Here is a 19,889-nt window from a genome sequence, read left to right as displayed (position 1 = left end):
AACAAGGACCTGCTGATCAAACTGAGGGAAAGGAAGGAAAAGTATAGGCAATGGAAGCAGGGACATGTGGCCTGGGAAGAATACAGGGATGCTGCCTGGACATACAGAGATTGGATCAGGAAAGCCAACATGCAGATGGAACTGAACTTGGTGAGGGATGTCAAAAATATGTTTCTTTAGATACATAGGTCAGAAGAGACAGTGCAATGGAGAGTGTACTCCCTCTGATAAATGAGAGGGGAGAACTGGCTTCAATAGACATGGAGAAGCCTGAGGTACTTAATGATTTTTTTGCCTCAGTTTTCATTGGCAGCCAGGCTTCTCATACCTCTTGTATCCCTGGACCTCCAGGTGGGAACTGGGGAAGTAAAATCCCCCCACTGTAAATAAAGAGTGAGTTAGAAACTGCCTCATGAGGCTGAATAGGTACGAGTCTATGGGGCCAGACAACATGCATCTGAAGGAACTGGCTGATGCAGTTGCCAAGACACTCAACATCATATTTGAAAAATCACGACTGTCAGGTGAAGTCCCCAGTGACTGGAAAAAGGGAAACATCACTCCCATTTTTAAGAAAGGGAGAAAGGAAGACCTAGGGAACTACAAGCTGGTGATCCTCACGTCTGTGCCTGGGAAGATCATGGACCAGATCCTCTATGATTCTATGATTCTGTGACTTTGAAATGGCAGACATTAATCAAACTTAAAAATGGCTTACTTGCTTTGTAACTACTTTCCTCCACTGTGTACATTTCAACTGTTTTGTGAATCTATGTGTTAGTTCTCCTCTATGCAAAATTTTCTAGTTCAAACTTGACATATAACCTATCAGAACAACCATTAATATTGTATTATCAAAAATGGCTATAAAGAAAACTTACAGAGTTGATAGTAGAATTTATAAATATTTTTTCAAGTGGAAAAAATGAATCTTAAATACAATCTAAACATAGTAAGTGTTTTATAAAGAGTATGAAAAACTAATACAAAAAATATTTTCATTTTTAAACAAAAAAATTTCTTTTTGACAAACAAAAAGTATTTAATGTACTAAAATACAGTATAACTGGATGATCATACTGACTCCTAGTCTCAGCTAAATATTTTCACTGGCTTTTAGCACAGTGCTTAAAATAAGTGAACGATGAAACAAAAAAATTAAGCTTAAATCCAAACTGATGTATAGTGAGCGTTAGGAGCCTGTATGTCTTTGATCTTGTTTTAATCCACTTTTCTCTGGTCGTCAGATATTTAACATCATGGGGCATATCGTCAACTTGTGTAATTTGTTATAGTGCTATTGAAAGTTAATGGAGCTGAAATGCCAGCTGAAGGTCTGCCTCCATAACAGTTCAGCTAATGTACACAAATCTGTAGAGCTATTACAAGTCTTTTCTTCATAAATGCCTTTCTGAGACCTTTTTCTGCTTGCTTTTACATTTGATTAATTGCATAGGAATTGAGGAAAGAGGGCAGCATCTTCTAATTGTAACTACCATACAGACAATTCAAATCTAAATTGAAGTGCATAAAAAGGAAACGTCTCCTATTCCTAATCCACCATTCATATTGTTCCAATTCATCTCATTTTGCAGACAGTAAGAAGCCAGCTTTAACTTGTAGTGAAGTTCTGTAGTCTTAGTAATGGGAGTTGGACATCTTCCTAATACCTTACATGAGCTTACATAGCCTTTTCATGAGCTAGAGAGTCTGTCACTGGCCCCAGGAATTCAAAGAGACTGAGAATGCAAAACTTAATTCTTAAATTAGAGTTTTAGTCATATGTAAGTTGTTTCTCTGGAGGAAGCTGGTCATGTTTATGAAGAGGTAACTAGAAGTGTTGTCTTTTTCCTAAAAATACTCCTGGTGTGCTATAAGAAGACATCATTCCCTTATATCTTTTTTCTTATATCTTTAGAATGTATCTTATAATCAAGAATGTTAGATTAAAAACTTGTCTGAATGATAATAATTTGATGGTATCCCTCCTTACATACCTTCCCTCTTACTTTTTGGAAAGTTTAGTCTAGTCACAAGCCAGAAGTAGAGTGTGGCTTATGTTTGGATCTTAAGCATCTCATCTCTTTTATACAGCTTTATTAATGTACAAATGTGTTATCACTGTGACAGATGCATCTTTGCTGAACTTCAGGTGTGCTATTTAATGCAAAAGCAATGTTCCCATTGAGATTATAACTTGTTTTAGAAATGAATTTTTGATCAGATTATAAATAGTGAATAAAAATAGAGGATTTATTTTTTCTATAATGTATCTGAAAACCATTAAAACATTAATTGCATAAATTTAACACTATGGTCAAATAGAGTGATACCAGCAAACTGCTGAGTAAACTTGTTTGGTCTGTGATCCATGTTCATAATCTTTAAATTCAAGTGACGTTTAAGAAGGTGAAATAGGAAAGAACTAACCTCAAGGGTTGTGTGTGTCTTGCTTCTTAGCAGCTCTCAATATTTTACAGAGAACTAACATCTTGATAATTAAATTGCTTCCACATCTGTGCATCTGTGCAGTGGTAGCAGCAGGATGCTGTCATGTTGCATATATTTAACAAATTAAATTTAATTTACTTTTATATTTTCATTATGGAAATTGCGCTCATATTATTCAACAAGAAGTACCTCCATGTGACAATGAGACAAGAAAATGCAAAACCAAAACTGATTCTGAATACTTGCACGGTAAATGCATTTTTAAAAAGACAATAAAAATCCTGTGCTAGAAAGTTAAAGCAGAAGTAAACAGAGTTGATGTTCAGAGGAAACTGATTAATGAACAGTTTACTTCTGTGGTGTTGGCAGTGTTCGTAGTATTAAAAGATAGAAGGAAAATACAATCCAAGGGGAATATAAAACTTAAAGTTTTGATGAGGAATGAGACTTGATAGAGCAGCAGTGAACATACCACAGAGCTTTGGGGCATAATTTCAGTTACTTCAAATTGCAGGTTAAATTTAATTGTGATTGTTATCAATTGTTTAGTGAAAATTGTTTTTGATAAGTAAGCCTCTATGGGTTTTTTGGGTAGAGAAAAGAAGTAAACAATTCATCTCAAGAATAATTTTAAACAGTGGTTCGTTTAAAAAAAAAGGGGGAAAGAAACTGACATCCTCTGGGTGTGGTGTAATACAATTATTTTTCTTCTAGGCAGCCTTAGTCAGTACTCTGAGTCTGTAACAGAGGGATAATTTTTTTGTAATTTATTATTCTTATTATGTTGCTCCCAGTTAATAAGTGGAGCTGATAGGAACTACAACACCTGAGAATAGAGTTCCTTATAGATTAAGGAAATCTACTTTGTTTTAATATTTGTATGACTGCATGCTCTTAATTCTTAGTCTATCAATTTGCATCCAATCTAGAGCGATGCCTCAGGCACTCTTTGATTCCTGCTCTCTGTTACCACACCTCTTATTATCTGGCAATAAATACAAATACAACATAAATAGAGCATTCCCCATAGCTTTTCCTGGTGAACAGTGTTATTACTTGGCATTAATCTAGCCTTGTAATTAGTGAAGAAGTATACTGATGTAAGCTTCTCTCACTGAGACAAGATGGGTAGATGCCACAGTGAACTCAAGCCAAATTTGCTGGAGAGAGAGGAATGCCTTTGATTTCTATGGTCCTTCACATTGCAATATTGACAGGCTCAAGGCAACACAGTTTAACAACTGGTGAAGACAGGTTATATTCAAATCTGCTGTCTTTCTAAGAGTAGAACTAGTTAGTATCCCTCATAAAATTCCCAATGGTACTTTACCAAGAGTTCACAGAGGTATATGATAGGCTATTAAGTTTATACATTAAGTTTGTGTATTAAGTTTATACAGTTTTCAGCAGATAGTCATCATTATTAATGAGCACAATTCAGGGAGGGAAAATAATAGAAAATCAATTTAAATCTAAAACAAACTATAAAAAACTTTTTCATTGACTGTGTTGTTTTATCTTTTTTTGAAGAAAACATTGAAGTGAAAACATTGCTATAACTGTTTGTCCTTGTATATTTTATTCATTATTAGCTGCATATGAATTGTGCATGGAGAGAAATATGGGACATGCGATATGACTGTTAACATTTCAAAGAAGATTATTCATCACTATGGGAGGCATCACTCATATTTGGCTTCTCCAGATCCTTGAGAGTGAAGGTCTGCAGCTCAGAATTCAACTAGTTGTTTTCAGCTTTTGACAGACTGCCTTTATGAAGCAGAATCGAAGGCCTTTAAGTGCTTGTAGTGGATCCCTCTGAGAAATGTATAATTGGTGTGGCACTGGCCCGCTGTCTTTCTTCTGCCTGTAGGGTAAGTATTACATTCTCATATTTCCCTCAGGATGAAAGGACTTTGGCTGGCAGATGCCACATACATGGAATGCATTACTATAACCCAAGTCTGTATGAAAAGGAAAATTTTGAGTTTCCCTGGAGTCTCAAGAGCTGCTGATTGCATATCTGAAGAGAAATAAGAATATCTTTCTAACAAGTACTTCATCTTATTTCTCCTTTTCTTCTGTTCACTATCAATGCCTGACAGAGGAGGAGAGGAAATTGTCAAGAGTTATATTTCTAAAATGAATATCCATGTTCATCACCATCTTTATCAATGGTCTGCCTTGTCCCAAAACTGTCCCACAAAACACATTCTTCTTACTAGATCTTATTTTCCCACTATTTTATTTTGAAAGTGTTACCTCTATCTTCCAATCACCTTTTGGCTTTTTGCATATTCCAGACTGATCTTCTCTATTTATTTCTTATCTTCTTTTTAGTCCCTTATTTATAGCTTTTTCTTTTTTATCTCTGTTCCTCCTTTTTCCCCCCTTCCTGTCTTTGCCAGTGCTGCTTTCTCTTTTTATTTCTAATCTCTGCATCTATGCAGGAAGCTTATTTCTATTTCATGTCCTACCTCCATTGTCACTAGTCCTGTTTTTCCACAGATCCTTTGTATAGATTATGAAAATATGCCAATTTAGTGCTTTCAGTTACATGTGCTCCATAGGTATCTGTTTTCCTTTTCTCTTACTATTTGTCTCTCAGTTTGTCTTCTACTTTGCGATTAGTGAAATCTCAAGGTACAGATCAACAATCAATAAGAACAAAATCTTGATCCTATTAATAATCATCTTCTGTTTGATTTGATTCTATTATATGCATTGTCAAGTCAAAACACTCAGGTAGAAATGCTGAGATTATCTGAATGCAATGCAGTACTGTGTTCTATGCATCAGTGCAGACTGGATGTTGGAATTCTACCATGGGCAGAGTGATTTTCCTTTCAAAAGTTCCAAGATGGACAAAGTACCAGAGTGGAAATAAAAGTGATCTCTTTGTATCATGGTATTTAATCAGATCTAATGTTGGGAGATCAGCTTCTAAATTCAGTCAAGAACATGTCTTAGTTGCACTTCATTGCTAAGGACTGGATAATTACAGTGGAGATCAGAATGAATGTGAATGAAAGATTTGTAGTGACAAGTTCTTTATTGAAAAAAGAAAGAAAGAAAGAAGAGTACTTTTCTATATCTTGGCAGGACAGGTTTTACTTTTCTGATTTGTTTTTCCTGAGATAGAAGTTGTCTGTTTGTGATTTGAGTTCTTTTATTTTTTTCAGCATCTTTCTGGAGTGCAGACAATGCTTTCTTCTTTTTGCCTGAAGTATAGTGTGCTTTAATGAATGACTGTCAGAGGAAGACAACTGGTAAAATTACATCACTAAAGCATTTGTTAGTACAAGCAAGAAAGATTTGGCAGTGATTAAAGGTGCATCACTAGAGCAGAAGTTTCTTCCATCTTCTGAAATGTATAAGCTTCAGGTCTCCTCCAAAAATCTTGCTTTTCATAGTTTGTTTCTTAATTCTAAGGCTATTATTGGATCTCTAATACAACTACTGTGAACAGAGAAAGAGAACACAAATGCACTCTTCTGTCATCGTGGACAGAAGGTAAAATGGTGCCTGAAATTAAGATCTGAATTCAAGAAGGCCTGAGCATCATTCTATCTTAGCAAATGTTTCCAGAACAAATAGAACAGGTAGCTAAGGTCTGTTTCTTTAGCGGTATCTCCTTTTCTGGTCAACTGACTATCACATTGCCATCTCCTTCGTGAAGATGTGTGGTATGGGAAGAGAATTGAGCCTAAACTCCAAGATTAATTAATTTCTTAATAACAGATTGAAAACTTATGCATCCCTTTGAGCATATAACTGTTATCTAGCAACCATCTGACTCCAGATCTTAGGAGTGCTGTAGAGGAGAGATCTGAGTGGTAATTCTCCTTCGTTTGAATATACAGATGTTATAGTCTGACTGAGCAACCTGGCTCTAGGATTTTAAATGGAAAACTCTATCACTTCAGTTATAACTAGGCTATTGTGTAGTTCAACTGCAAGACTCATGGGTCTAAATTAAAAGCATGCAGGAAGAACCTGACTTTTTAATCAAGAATTCTGAAGACCTACTTAAAAGTTGGATGCCACTGGTCTGATCCTACCCCTAGAACTGTGTATGATTCTTCTTAGTTTTCAGAGTCGAACATAATGATGACTTAGGTCCTTTGCTGAGTACTACCCTAAAAATTTCTCATCAGGTGTAAATGATATGGCAGCATACAACTATCTTAATACAGTAAGTAAAGCTGGAATACGCTCTGCAAGACTGGGTGTTGGAGCTTACACTTCAAAGGATATCAGCCCCTAAAAGACTCTACCAGAATTTTCCCTACATTATCCTAAAAAGAAATTTATTTGATTTAGCCTTTAAAGGGAAAAAAAATCTTTTTTTTTTTTTTTTGGAATGACTGCTTTTTTTTTTTTTTTTTTACTTAGACTAATCAGAGTAGCAACTTCATTTGCTGTGAAGTAATATTGTGAGCTAGCTTCTGTAATGCAGAACATACTATGGATATTATATTGACAACACACTGGTATTTTATCTATAATTGACTAGTGCTCACACAGCATCAGCTCTGTTTCTTGCTGTCCTGCCAATGGGGAGCCTGCGAGTATTCAAGAAGCTGGGAGGAGACACAGCTGGGACAGCTGACCCTGAAGGACCAGAGGGATATTCCATATCATATAATGTATTAAGCAATAAAATCTGGGGAAAAGAAAGAGGAAGAGGAAAGGTTTAGATTTATGTTTGACTTCCCAAGTAACAGTTGTGTGTGATGAAACCCCACTTTCCTGGAAATAGCTAAACATCTGCCTGCTGATATGTAGTGAATGAATTCCTTATTTTGCTTTGCTTGTGTGTTCACCTTTGCTTTACCTATTAAGCTGTCTTTATCTCAGCCTGAGAGTTTTCTCACTTCTGCTGTTCCAATTCCTGCATCCATCCCGCTATGGTTCTTAGCTTGCTACTGGGGTTAATGCGCGACAAATACTTTAATCACAATGCACCTCTACTTGGAATGCAGTGCAAAAGCTTGTAAAACACAAGTACATGATCCTGTCACAATTTAATCAGAGTAAGCTCTGTTAATTGTGGTAAATAACTGGAATTACAAGAAATAGTTAAGAGATAAAGGTAGATAAGCAAGAAATAGAAAATTGGAAAGGAAAAAAAAAGCTGAAATATATCAGAAGTGATTTCAGGCTCTTCTCTCTGATACCTTTGTTTTTTACTCTTTTCATTATCTTTGATCACTTGTCTAGATCATGGTTCTTAGAGATGTTCAGAGAACTGGCAGGTCCATTAGTTCCTTGAGTCCATTGATTCTCATTCTTTCTTTAAGGCCACTGTCAGGAAGGTATAAAAGATGGTAAAGCTCTTTGGCTCCCGAAGCGCTGGTTTAATACATTCTTTCAGAAGATGTCCAATTATATGCTCTAAATCTACAGCTACAGTACCACGTAAAAACGGTTTTAAGCCTTGAGCTGACTTTTTTATTTCTTCCTCCCTGAGTGGTAAACAAAAATAACTCTGTGAGAATAATTGAGAACAGTACATGTGTACTGTGAAGAACAGGATCACCGAAGGCTATGTCTTTTGTGGTATCTCATAGGCCTGATACTGATTGATTTAATTGACGTTTTTCCTCATTAGAGATGGCAATACATTTTATTTCCAGTTATTACAGTTGTAAGAGGTTATAATCTTTGAAATCTCTATCCCACTGATTTTATTTGAAGAACAAATTAAAGCTATTAAGAAAGTAATAACTATACGATGTGAATGTCTGTACTGACATACAGTCACGTGGTATGACCACTACATAAACTTTGAAAGCGAGTCTAAAATTGAAAACCTCAGATAGTACCCAGCAACTTATTACAGCAAAGCTTTGTGTTACCTTTGGTATCGTGTTCTAGCCATGTCATGAGTGTGATGTTATCTCAGAATCATCCAGTTCAGGTCTGCAGTTTGACCATTCAGCCAAGGTCAAGAAACCAGCACAATTTGTGCTTTCTAAATGCAGGGGAAGGGATGGGGAAAAGTGAAAGGAACAGGGAGACAGATTTCCAATTTCAAATTCTGATGGAGTCTCCTTCCTCTAGGATGATTTTTTTGCCAAGGCAAACACTAACACAGTGGCTCTGTGGAGAGGGAGAAACAATCCTTGGGAGCAGTGTACTTAGAAGTAAGGATTTGGTCAAGTACAACTGAACTGTCTCATACCTAGTCATGTAGTAGTTTATTTGAAGATAACTTCTAATGCACTCTTTTATCATTGTTTCAATAAACTTCTGAAAAAGATTTCTATTTTTTTTTTGGTCACATATTCAGTGTGTTTAGCAAGGTCTTGTCACTAATCTAGACCTGATTCTTAAAAGTAGGTTCCTTCAGTCACTTCCCAACGTACTGTGTCACACTTCTGATTCACAGAGTCTGTATGGCTTCTGAAATTGCATACGTAATATATAAATGTGAAACCATTACAGACAGGACAGTTTTATAATTTAGGACTCTAAACACAGAATATTGCTGCCTGATCTTCCATTTAAAAATTAAGTTACGAATGGCTTAGTTACATTGAAGTTTGTGTTCAAATACTTTAAAATATTAATCCTAAAATAAAGAGCTAATTTAATAATTGATTAAATGAGTACATGATCTGCTCCAGCACACTTGGAGATCAATATTTAATACTACCTTGACAAGTTTATGTAAAGTCTAGTCACACTCTTCATTAAGCTGTGTTGACAGAGAAGTACATTTATTTGGAGAGCTACCAGGATGCAAATTCTAACTACTAAAAATACTGTATGATATATTGTGATTTAACAGCAAATAAGACCATGGACAAAGTGGTTACCTGGAACTAGGTTGTTTTTGCACCTTTAAAACTACCCTACTTTTTGTCTGATAATAAGTACTGCTTTGATATATAGTAAAGCATTTATCTGGTAGCTCACTTTGTACACTGCATGCTATAATTAGCAAAGTTAGTGCTTTGATTTAATTGCTTCAAGCATTGTATCAAACTGCAAATAAAACTACCTGAATGACTGTAACACGTTTTTTTTTTTCTTGTCATCAGTTTTGAGTTGGAAAATAATATCTTACAGAAGAAACTGAAGATAATAAAAGGGCAACTTTCTTATCAAATATGTTTATCTTGAGGTAGTACCTTGGAAAATCCCATGGCAGAAACGTTTTTTTTCATAGGGTCTTATGTAAACGGAAATTTCCACAAAGTGAGGTATTCATGTAGGCATATTGAGCATGTAATTGAGTATTTATTTAGAACTCATTTAGAAATCTTTGTAATAACACTGTCATTACATCAATGACAAAAAACAATGTTTTTTTCCCTCTCCTTTAGTAACAAACATGAATTTATTTATATGACTGAAAATTGTAGAAATGTTGTATGTGTATGTGTATATACATATGCATGCATTTGTGTATAGGTGCATGTACACACACACTTTAGAAAAAGACCTCACTGTTGCAGAACTGAAGCATTAACTGCAGCTTCACATTCAAACAAATAACAGCTACCGTCAGATCCTACCCATTTTGGTGATGGCTATCAATTCTTTGGACAAATTGAAGATGAACCAAGGGAGTTAAAAGACTGCAATATAATTAAATGAAATTTACATAAGAACATCCCTCCTCTCACTTAAACTGCAAGAGAATTAAAGATGAGAATTAAAGATGAGGAGGCAGGCTAAAGCTCCAGGAAATTTCCTCAGAAGACTTGTAGATGCTCAGTTTTTCCAGACCTATGCATTTAAATTAAGGTGAATGGATAAAATCCCCTGACTAATACAAATTCACCCTGTCTGCTCAGGAGGGATAGGAATCCAAGAGGATTGTCATATTTATTGTACATTAGGTGAAATATTTCATGTCTTATTTCTGTGTAATCAAAATAGCTTTATCCTAAGTGTAAACTTTGCTTCATTTATACTCTATTACTTTCATTCAAAGCAGTTCTTCTTTATCTCCTGCTGTAATAAGAATAATACAAGAAATGTAATTTATGCAGGACTACAAAACCAAAATTTTTAGATCAATAAATTTAGTTTTCATGATGCAATATAAAAGGGATTTGCTATGTTGTATGCATGAAAAATGCTTTGTTTAGTAACCGTTCTGATATGATGTTCTAAATGCAAAGCTAGATGTAACTGTGCTATTAAAATCTATTCCAAAGAATATCCCAGGGGTGTCTCTTGTCATTTTGACTGAAGTTTGTGCATAAATTTTCAGCTATAGAAAAACATTCTAAGTAGCTGTTGTCATGAAGTAGCTGAATCTTCCTCATGAGTCCTTCGAAGGTTTATAAAGACAGTTTCAGAAAGAACTTTTTCTAGCAAAATATATATTATATGAATGCAAACACATAATTCTACCTATAATTTAGCGAAGCTGTACTCACAAGTCCCAAAATCTAGAATATTTCAATGAAGATCCCATGGATCAAGATGGAATTCTGAAATTTATGAATTTATTCAGTTTGAATTTTTATTGTAATTCAAATCGCATTCAACCTAATTAAATATCCCAAAGGAAATCCCTTTTTATGCACTTAGCTGGGCTTAGTCCAGCAAGACACTCATTCTTATGAAGCCAAGCAAGACCTCAGATGGCATAAGTTTGGAATTTACTTTCTGATTTTGTTTAATTTTACACAGTTAAAACTACAAAGAATTAATTATTTATAATTAAACTTCTACATTTTGAGTATGAGAAAAAATAAGAAATCTATTGTTGTGTGAGCAGTGCTTCATCACCACTAAAAAATGTACAGCATTCATTTTTTGTTACGTGATTTTGAAAATGGTGACTGAGAAAACCATTGCTAAATTGTTTCACCAAATGTCAAAGCGATGCTCTAGACCAGTAGTCTAGTGGTTTCCTTAACAGTAGAAAAGAAATGGGTATGCAGCTCTCCCTAGAAACAGGACATTTGAGCAAAATCTGCATTGTCTTCATAAAGTCTGAATATATATTTGATTTCTCAGATTTTGTGAAAAACTGGTTAAACGGATAGGTAAACTGTTAAAGCTTATTAGTATTTTTTTTCCTTAAATAATTCTTTTTTGTTATAGCATTTTTTCTTCCTTTTCCACTATAACCTTTCATTCATCTCATTTCTTTTTCCTCCATGATGTAATCCTTCCCAGTATGCTACATTCCTTCAGTCCTCTCATTCATTTCTAATGCTACTTGCCTCCCAGCTCTCCCTCTAGCATAGTGTTTCCTTTTGCTTTAATACTCATAGGCTGAGATGCAGTGCTTAGCACTTTCCTAGGCTTGCATGGAAATCCTCTGGTTAGCTGGTGTGGATCATGTTGCTGCCAGGCTGGTTTGAGAGAAGTCATGCATGCTCAGTTTGTTTATTTCTACAGCAACACGGGAAAAACTGCTCAATTCACGTAGCCAAATCAAACAAAGTTCAAAGCCTTTTGATTTCTTAATGATCTGATTCTGTGAGAACCACTGAATTGTACATTCATAATCAACAAAATGATAAATGTGATATTAGACGCTTACGAAATATTAACAAGCACCTACAAATTTCTGAGCACTCTATTATAGCTAATCCACCAGTGTCAAAACTTGCCCCAAATGATATCCACCTGGCCACATGTGACCCCACTTTCCCCAGCCCTTGTTCCAGTGGTAAACATTTAACATACCTGATCATCATTTTCCTCTTTAATGTGACTAGTTTTGTGCAGATGTAGCTTGGTGTATTTGGTTCACCTCGTCTACATTCATATTCTTAACAAATGCTGTAGAGATAACACCACATAGGCTGCCACAGTGGGATGTCTGGGCCATGTTTTGCAGAAGGCGTATCTTCAAGTATAACTTTAAAACATTGACCCTAATCTCTAGTGACAGTTTCTCAGAGCCTGCAGGCTTTGCTGAACTCTTGCATATAAGCCTGACTTCTCATGCTTACTCCCAGGCCTTCCCACTCCAAGGAGACTGGAGATGATGTGGAGCATAATCAAGCAAAAAAAAAAAGGTTAACACAGATTTGTCAGATCATTCAAGTAGTATCCCTTTGTGCCTCACTTTTCCTTTCTACTACCTGTCAGCAGAAAGGAGAGACAGTGATGTATTTTGGAGATGAATACTTGAACATCTCTGCAAGGAAACTTGAGATAACCCACAGAAATGAGAATCACAATATATGAAGACCGCTCCAAAAGTAATGCCTCCTATTTTATTATGTTGGCCAACGAAGTCAGAGTTGGATGTTGGTGGTGTGGCAGCAGAGGTTGAACCTTTCCATCAATATTCCATTACATTTTGTTGCTGTGTGACAGATGGCAGCAGAGAGGCAGTCTGATAAAATGGCGTCTGACACAGGAGTGCATATAAAGCAAAAGTGTGCCACTGAATTCCTCCATGAGGAAAAAATTGCACCCACTGATATACGTTGACGCTTGCTGAATATTTGTGGAGTTTACATGAGAACAGTGAGGAGGTGGGTGGTGTGTTTCATCAGTGGTGGTCACCTCTGCTGGTGTGGTTATTTATCAACACAGTCTACAGGTTCTTGCTTATTGCTGGCAAAAATGCATAGCTAATGGTGGTGATAATGTTGACAAATAGTGTCTTGTAGCTGAGAATTTGCTTTATCGAATAGTGCTATAGTCCTCTTTGTATCTGCTGTAGTTTCCACGGAAATAAATAGCAGGCATTACTTTTGGAGCGACCTACATACGTTAATCTGATGTGGTCCACATCACAGATGTAGATGAAGAAATCTGGTTTACATGGCTCTAAGAGACTGACCACCTTAAGGTTGAGCATAAATATACATCTACGTACAAGTGGTTAAAGAAAGATGGAGACCTTATCTTGTTCAACACCACTGCTTAGACAAAAGTAATGAACAATGCAAATAATGTTTGAAATAGATTGTAAAGCAAACAAGAAGAAATTATTAAAAACTTCCATAAAATAGATTTTAAAAGAAACAGTTCAGGAAACGAAAAAAAAGTGACTGAAATGAAAATTAGCAATTCTCTTTAAAAAGATTTAAAAGTCACAATTCTTCAGTTAATCAAACACATGCTTAATTGTATTAAAATATAAAGTAGGAATTGAGTGATCTAATGGTAATAAAAACTGTTGTAACCTATGAACTCTATTTCTTAACTTATATAAATATTTTTTATACTGCATTTTACAACATAAAACTATAATTGCAGTAAGACACTTCTGTGTGTGAATTATGAAAGTATTATTTCATACCTCATTGCACCAATGGCACTCATCTTTACCCAACATGCCAGTTATGAAACACTATGCCATTATTCATGTCCCACAGTATCCTACTGTTTAACTTGTCTTTTGGTTAACACATTTTCCTGCATTCTCAGCACACACAGGACCCTCTGAATAAAAAGAACAACAACAACACAACTCAAAGTGAACACCTAAAGGTGTTGTTTGGAGATACTTTTAGACTTCAACTTGCAAGGAGTTTTTTCTTGTACTTATAAGATTCGAAACACTCAGAATTAATGATTCCTTTTACTCTTTATCCACTAAATGCTCTTATAGTACATACAAATTTGTATTGAGATTTTGCTTGTTTGTTTGTTTGTTGTTAATGACATTGTTCTGGCTTGCTGTGACAGTACAGAGTGTTCGGCTTTTTATCAGAATTTGCATGATGATAGAACTAGTCTCAGTCTGAAACTCTAGTTTAGTTTGAGGGAAAGCACTGAATTCTGAGAACTGACATGCTAAATACCTGAAAAGTCACATTCTTAAATTTATAAATGTTATTCATTTCATTTAAATTTGGCATTGCCCATCTCAGTTTTCCACTGTTGCTGTGGAGAGGAAGTATGATTTTTTTAAATTGGATAACCTTGCAGATCTGCAAAAACAGAGCTGATAGCCATACTGATGGAAGGGGTAACAAAACATGCTTTATGCAAATCAATTTAGTATTAGTAAATCTAAGTTTAGTTTCTGAAGGTGTCAGCATTCCTTTAACAAAATTTCAAAGGGATTTGGGGCTTAGCAGTTCATTATGGTAGTAACTGTTACAACTGAATATTATCTTATTACATCTTTTCTAATTTTATGTGGACTGCTCTTTGCAGCTACTTAGATCTTTCATCTTTTTTTAGAAAATGTTAGAAAAATATTTACTGAGTTTGTGTTTTGGACCTTCCTTCTGTGCATTTAGAGATGTAGAACACAGCTGTATCTAGTGCACAGGAGTATTTAGCTGAAAGATTTTTAAAAGGAGCTGTGAAGCAACTGCAGGAGGAACTTAAGATGAGAATAATATCCTAGGAGATGTACTGAATGGATTCTGCAGAAAGATAACACTTAAGAAATGACATTGAAAAGCTTGTTAAGGCAAACCTATGTGTTACAGCTTAGGCTGAAAAATAGGGAAAGCTAGAAGATTCAAACAAATAATATACTTTTGACTAGGCAAAAGATTGAGTGGCTGACCAGCCTGCACATGGATAGATGATGTTGTTGATCTTGCAAAAGTAGGAAGATTTATTCCAAGTAAATCACGCAGATGGGTCTGTCTTTCATACTTAGCAACCCACAGCACACAGCAGAAAACATATAATACAGTACCGAGTCTAACAGTATTCTCTGAATCCAGAGATACTTTACATCAGAAATATTTCACTTTCATGGGACCTTGCCAACTGTTTGCATACAAAGTTCTCTATTTTTTATGCACCACCAAAAAAAATGCTATTCCAACAAAAAAATTCTTGGGTAGAACTGAAATGCTCTGTTTTAATAAGCATGATTTAAACCCTCTTTTTAAAAAATTGTTCTTTTCTGTACATATGAGTCTGTCTTTAAATCACTTATCATGTTGATTGTTTAATCTTTTAAAATTTAAATAATAATTGAATACAAAGACATTGAAGGTTAAACATGCATTTCTCTGTCTGTTGTACTTCAAAAATTCACAGAAAAGCTAATAATCTGATTGCGTGCAGCACCAAAGGCCAAATCCTCGGTGAACTGGCTGCAGTACACAGTGCACTGGCCTGAAGAACAGTTCCTAAAGACTTACTGTGTTAATCATAGCTTGAATCGGGAATCTGCATTGTGCAACAAAACCTTTCCAAAGTCTCAGTGCCTTAGAACAATGAAGTGGTGTCTTCCTAAGGATACCTAAGAATATTCTTTGCTTTAGTAGTCCACTGTATTTAATAGGCCAATTAATATTGCATTCAATGTATTGTGGATCAGCATCTCTGTTACATAGCTGAAGAGAAGCTATTTTGAAGTGATTGTTGAATATGAACAGTATGAGAAGAGATGCTAAGTCTCCAAACTCCAGTGATGAATATTCTCCAACAGTGATTGTAACAAAATGATTAGTGTAACATGAAAGTAAATTCTTTTTTTTTGTGTGTGTGTTCTAGTCTAGAAAATAAAAAGCAAACATTTGGCTTTGATGCAAGGCAAATATAAACTCTGTTTACCTATGAATGGTCTGGGAATGAATCTTCTGTTATAAGTGGGCAAGAAAAGGTTGGCTATTCATAGAAATTGATTTAGCAGTTTTGATAGATCACTTTCTCAGCTGAAAATCTTAGTGAGAGATATATTTTCCACATTATCCAGAAGTATAACAGTGTAAAAGTGTAATCATTAATGAGAAGTGTTGTGTACTCCTATGGTTTGTGGGAAATTATATCCCACATTCTCCCTATTCATTAGTCCACTGAATACATTACCTCTGATTTAGAAAAGTCACACTGAGGCCTAAAACAGTGCCTTGAACTAAGTTTTTATGTTCCAGGAAACTGTTACAATCATCAGTGAACAACGATGGCTTTAGAGTCTGAATCTAAGACATATTTTGCTTTGTATTTTATTGTGATATCAGTCAACTTTTTTTGAGAGTAGTGCAAAAGATGTTTTTGGAAAATCTCATTTCTTCTAGGTATGAATTCCAAAGTATACGAGTGATTAAAGATAGCAAAACAGGTAATTAATCCAAGCAATCACCCTGACATTAATAAATTTCCAAGTAGAAGAAAGACAGCTATGAAATTGTTGCTATGCAACCTCTTCCAAATGTGAATGAAGCTGATAGTTGCTGCTCTTTGTTTATTTTTGGAGACAATTTTCTTCAACAGAAAAAGTGAAAAATGTAGGCCTGGAATGGCCTATTCCACTGTTACCACTTGATGTTATGTATATTAACTTGACCTTTGACATGTAGGTGCACTTTGAAGCTTTACATGCTCCCTGTTGTAATTTCTCCTGTGGTCATAAACTTGAGACCCATTCCAAGTTGTGGCACTGACTTGTACGACTTCTGAGTGCAAAGCCTAGTCATCTGAATTCGTTTCACAGCAGTTTCTCTTTCCCAAAGTGTATAGAGGCAGACCCATTCAACTTATCAAAACAATTCATTCAAACGTCCTTTATCACTGAAAGGAAACATTTAAGGTTTTGTTTCTTTACTTACGAGACTCCTCTGCTTCATTCTGACCTGCCTAGTTTAGTATAAAAATTCCCTTGAACTGTCTCTCACCTTCTTTCAGCCTGTCTCTTTTTTCAGATTTCTGCAGCACAGTTGTATTGCCTGTGAATTCCCATTACCTGTCCTGGCTGAGATCTGCGGTTTCTCAGACACTGCAGAGATGAGTATTTAGGAGCATCACAGCAGAGTTAGTGGCTGCTAGCTGTTGGGAAGATGAAAGAGTAGTTTTATTATTTGTTGGAATACAGACCCAGAGTACAGTAGAAGATCTCACTGTCTCACAGATGTAGGTGCCATTGTGTTTGGCTGCTGGGAGATGAGGGGTCAGCTGAGCTGGTTCAGCTGAGCGCAACTTCTTCTTTGCAGTGACCCAGGGGACAGGATCCCAGACACTGAGAGGTGGCTATGACCATGGCTGACCCTCAGCCTCGATGAGCTGCCTTTGGCTGAAGCTCTCATCTTTGCCTGCCTGCCTGACCTGCAGCTCTTGCTGTCCCACAAGCCTGCTGAGCCAGATCCATCTGTGGGCTGACCTCAACCCATCCCCTGGGAGGCTTCCAGCACCCAGAGATGGAGCTATCCCAAACTACCCTGCCAGTCTGAAACAGGTCCTGGCTACATAACCCTGCCCTGCTACCCCATGATCATCTACAGCCCCCAGCTGACTTGACTAGTTCTTTCCATGCTGTAACAACAAGCATGACCTCACATCACAGGATCACAGAATGGCTGAGGTTGGCATTTTCCTCTGAAGATCATCATGTCCAGCTCCTTGCTAAAGCAGGGCCACTTACAGCAGGTTACCCAGGGCCATGTTTAGTTTTGTTTTCAGTACCTCCAAGGATGGAAACTCCACAACAACTCTAAAGCTAATTCTGTATATTTAGTGCACTTAAAAATGACTAAAATATCTAAAATTTATATCCTACAGATTTTATGTTTCTTAATTTCAGACTTAAATTCTTTAACTCCCCTTTAAAACCCTTACATCTCTTCTCAAATATAATGGATAAAAAATAATTCTGTGATTAGATGTATATATCTATATATGTGTGTGTATGTGCATCTGTCTGTCTTCCTATCTTGTTTCTAATTATACTATGGATTGTTCAGGACAGAAATTCTCATGTATGCCTAAGGTAGCTACATTACTTAGCAGGCACAGAAGTCTAGCAGAAAGAATTCTTGTATGCTAAAATCTATGAAAATCAAGTGGAAACCGTTTTTCTGCTCTATCTTGTTTCTTATATTGTTGATGTCTTCATGGTTTTTGTAAATATGTTAAACTAGTAAATTAAATAGCATCACTGGTGCCCATCATACAAGATTTAGTCTTTTTCACTTTGTTTCTACATATAGAAGAGTTATGGCTATGGGACAATATTTCACGGGATTATTAATTTATTTGTTTGCTTGTTTGTGGGGAATTTTTTTGGATGTAAGAATGATTGCATTGTACAAAAAAAAAAAAAAAAAAAAAAAAAAAAAAAAAGTAAAACCATAGAAATTCACCTCCCGCTTGTGCCAGAGAATCAGAGAATATTGATGCTTGCATGGGTGTCTTTCCTCTACAGCATATCCTGAGAGAGTAGCAATAGAATTTTATTTTTGTCTTTTTTTTTGTCTTTTCCCCACTAGAAAGATTATTGATCACATATTTCATGCCAGAACATTAGTGTTCTTCTATATCACAGGGTTAAGGCCAGCATGAAGTTTGTAAAACAGAACTTTTCCAGAAGAAACCAAAGAATAGTGTGAAAGATACATTTTTGCTGTTGTTTTAGTGACTAAAAGATATGCTACAGTAACATAAAACATGGTGAGTGATCCTAGTAATAGTCTTTCTTGAGAGCATTCATGTATATTTTTTATTGGTATGTAAGAACATACTGTTGGTAAGAAACCCATGAAGTAGATTAAATGTAGAGTAAAACCTAAGAGCAAAGGACTGCATCCTGTTGGGAAAATCTGCAAATAGGTTTATCAGCTAAATAGTTCAATGTATGGGTGTGCAGGTGAGCATGGCAGTTAGCAGTAAGCAATGAGTGAAGACATGAACTGTCTTGACCCTCCTTGTGTTTATGTCTACACTGTCTTCTGAATTTTGACAACATACTTATCTAAACAAAAATACACATTGAAAAAAATCCACAGTGAGAAATGGAATAGCAGGAAATTTGCATTTTGTCACTCTAGATAAAATCTGATTATTGAATGCAGTCTCCTGTCCAGATAAGAATACAAAATTTCTCTTATCTTTTTTTTAAGAGTTAATAAATATTTAATTCATATGAAACTTTAGTCTTGCATTAATAATAAAAAAGCTGCAATTAATATTTTCCAGGTATTTCAAAACGTAACTCTTAGAAGGGAAGAGGTTATGAGGCCTGAAGAACTCTCATGTAGCCTGAAGCACCAAATACTGCTCTCTGATCTTCAGGGCTTTGGGAAGCAGCTGCTTCATGTCTTTTCCTCATCCTAAACCTCAAAAATCCAAAAATGCTGAGTTTAAGGTACAGAAGATTTTTATCTTATTTCCAGTCATAGGGGAAGAACAGACTATCACTAATACACTCCTGGAGATATCACTTACATTTTTGACATAATTTCAGTAAAGTCAATGAGAATTTTTTCCTCTATCTATGGGAACAGTACTTCTTTGAATACTGCCATGTGAATTTAAGATGTGAACAGGTAGGTGAACAAGGTTTCATACACGATTAGCTTATGTACTGTCCACTCCTCCTGCAAAAGCAATTTCTACAAGAAAAGAATATTTTCAAGTATCACTAAACTTTTTACTGTTTCTTATAATCAGCATAATTTTAATTATCCTTTAGAGTACTAGATAATGACTCAATCTTGAAAGGATCCAAGGTATTATCTTTAAAGATTTTTATTAAATCTTTAAAAGATACTATCAAGACCTTAAATTTTCTTACTGATGTCAAGAAACTAGCAGTA

At 35.6% G+C, this 19,889-nt stretch overlaps 1 long non-coding RNA gene across 4 annotated transcripts in view; it reads left to right on the top strand.

The window, feature by feature from the left end:
* LOC110392458 overlaps nucleotides 254-19,889 on the top strand; it is a 32,041-nt gene continuing 12,405 nt past the window's right edge. For 2 of the 4 annotated variants that reach the window (XR_002434388.1, XR_002434386.1), the window contains exons 1-3: nucleotides 260-2,700; nucleotides 4,044-4,325; nucleotides 19,270-19,438. This is a non-coding gene — a long non-coding RNA (uncharacterized LOC110392458). Of the gene's footprint in view, nucleotides 2,701-4,043; nucleotides 4,326-19,269; nucleotides 19,439-19,889 lie in introns of all 4 variants that reach the window. The other 2 variants (XR_002434389.1, XR_002434387.1) reach the window with 2 other exon arrangements.

Source organism: Numida meleagris, chromosome 1 (assembly GCF_002078875.1).
Source record: "Numida meleagris isolate 19003 breed g44 Domestic line chromosome 1, NumMel1.0, whole genome shotgun sequence".
In the NCBI taxonomy this organism is placed as follows: domain Eukaryota; kingdom Metazoa; phylum Chordata; class Aves; order Galliformes; family Numididae; genus Numida; species Numida meleagris.
The sequence above is the reverse complement of the archived record's forward strand: the minus strand, read 5'-3'. Positions and strand labels throughout refer to the sequence as shown.